Source organism: Pimephales promelas, chromosome 5, assembly GCF_988280905.1.
Source record: "Pimephales promelas chromosome 5, fPimPro1.hap1.1, whole genome shotgun sequence".
NCBI lineage: Eukaryota > Metazoa > Chordata > Actinopteri > Cypriniformes > Leuciscidae > Pimephales > Pimephales promelas.
In genome coordinates, this window is record NC_142773.1 from 3,132,235 (window position 1) to 3,135,158 (window position 2,924).

A 2,924-nucleotide genomic window follows, 5' to 3' on the forward strand; every position below is an offset into this window, starting at 1 on the left:
TGTTGTGAAAGATGCATAAAATGATAAAAAGTGCAAAGCTAGCATGATGGACCAGATAGGGAGTAACAGCAGATCAATAATTGACAGAGCAGTAAATGTTACAAGTTCATCTGATTGGTTCTCTTTTCAAAATCAAATCTGATAATAGAGTTATGTCAGATCTGATCAGAAACGAGATGAGTAAATTATATACTTTAAGAGATAACAGCATTGCAAAACATGGCTTTTAGAAAATAAGAAATAGAACCATAAATTTAGGGAGTTTGTTTCGTAAAACCAATCCTACCATATTTTTTTTTTCTTTCAACGGAGAACCAAAATTCAGCAGAGGGATCCCATTCTTCTCTGGCACATATGAGAAAACTGATTAACATTACTGTTACGTATAGGTGATCATTAACAACAAGGATATGTATTAATCACTTAACAGTGAAAGAAGGTTGTCTAGTCTAGTTTTGGGGAAAAAATAGGCAGATTTGTTATTCCTGAGTTCCAGTTCCTACAAGAAGGATGCATGATGTGGCTGATGAAGAATCATTCAGATGGGGCATAGATGGACATCAGACGGGACATTGCTGGTGTAGAATGAAACAGTGCACATGTGTTTTTTAATTTAGAAAGTGCCTGTCATTTTCAGCATGACAAAGGGGGGCACAATGGGAAAAGGACCTTTATACGACTATATCAGCAAAGTTCATTTGAAAGAGAGCATTTCTACTCTCTGAGGCCAGAGCGCTTGGTGCATGTCATTACTGTGTCATAACAAGTGAACAACACCCTAGACAAAGACATCCATCACTACCAGTTTATTCTGAATCAATGGGTTACCTTAAGGATGGCTTAGCAAAGTTCTTATGTTCAGCCGTCAATGTAAAACTATAAGATATTATTTAGAGGAAGGAGTGGGGAATACAGTTTCCCACACCGCAATGGATGAGACTTACTTTGCTCAATGAGATAAGATAAATCACAAGGGAAAATATCACATGTCTCAATGACAGCTATATGTGCAATGGATCATCACAGGCTCTGTAATGCTGAGGAACCATTTTCAACCAAGGAGGGTTAGTAAAGATACAAAAATATTATTCCACATCATTGCTTATGAGATATAATTTCAGGGCTAGACCATATAGTCTTTATAGGAAGTGGTACTGTACACCTGTCAAAATGAGGATATTATGGCAAGTCTGCTTTGGACATTGCAACAGATGTGATATGACTTCACATTCTGTGGTTTTTTAAAAAAAAACGTTAGTCAAAGAAATGTTTTCCGCACACAGTATAAATGGGTATAACCATTTATAGCATAACTGAGGAGCCAAAACATTATGACCACCTGCCTAATATGCCGTTGGTCCTCTGTGTGCTGCCAACACAACATCAACCCACGAGGCATAGACTCTACGAGAGCCCTGAAGGTGTGCTGTGGTTTCTGGCTCCAAGACATTGGCAGCTGATCCTTCAAGTTACAACTGGAGACGCCGTGGATTGAACCCAGAGATGCTCAATTGGATTGAGATCTGGGGGATTTGGAGGTCAGGGCAACACCTTGAACACTTCATTGCGTTCCTTGAACCATTCTTGATCAATATGTGCAGTGTGGTAGGGTGCATTATCCCCTTCCATCAGGGAAGAGTATCCTAGTATCAAATTTCCTTTTCTCGACTCCTTAAGGATTACAAAAAACTTGGTTAAAAAAATATACCTTTCGGGTGCAGGTGAACCCACCCTTCCTACCAGACTAGGAGGGGTTTACCTGGTCTACAACAATGTTTAGACAGTTGGCACATGTTCCAGGGTTTCCCAGCAGAACATTTCCCAGAGCATCACACTCCCTCCACCCAACATGACATCATGACTTTGTTTTGCGTAAACATACACACCACTGTCAAGTCAAGTGGTGTGTTATCTATAAGCATTTTGAGCTATCCGCGTGTATGCGTGTATGTCAACGCCGTTAAATGACCGAGTGATTCCTCGTGAATGTACACACCGTTAAATGTCTGAGCGAAACGAAGCAAAATGTAGATCTACATCTGGGGAGAGATATTTTTTTTGCTAGGATGGTGTGGGAAGACTCATAAATGGTATTGACCCCAGTGACGGTTAGGTTTAGGGACGGGGTTGGGATAGGGGTAGGGGTAGATCATAGATTTTTATATAAAGTCATGTAACGTTAAGACAATGACGTTCATAAACACGCTGAAAAGCGATTATGCGTGTTGATAGCACGGCAAAAATGGAAATACGACTTGGCGTGTCATACTTACGCCATTTCATGAGAACAGTCTGCTCCACCGGTTTGTCGTCGTCCCACAGTGTATCCTGTCAAGTCAAGTCACCTTTATTTATATAGCGCTTTTTACAATGCAGCTTTACAGTGATAACAGGAAAATAATGCAACTGTACATTCGTTTCAACTGTACAGCAGCTCTAGAAGAAAATAGTGTCATAGTCCAGCTTAAGTAAGTTCAGTGATGGTTCATTTTTGTTGAAAAAAGTGCCATCACTTCCCCAGGTACATGACGCACATGTATAAGGCCATCCATGTGATGTAAAAGACAACGAGACTCATCGGACCAGGCAACCTTCTTCCATGGCTCCAAGGTCCGACACTCACATGCCTATTGAAGGCACTCTCGACGGTGGACAGGGGTCATGATAGGCACTCAGATTGGTCTGTGGCTTCACAGCCTCATAGTGAGATGTGCTGTGACACATTCCTCCCATAACCAACATTATAGTTTTGTGTGACTTGTGCCACAGCTGACCTTCTGTTGGCTAGGACCAGATAGCCTTCGTTGCCCATGTGCATCAATGAGCCTTGGACGTCCAACACCCTGTCGCCAGTTTGTGGTTTGTCCCTCCTCTGTTGGTAAATTCTCATCACTGATGACCTAACAAGCCTTGGCGTTTCAGAG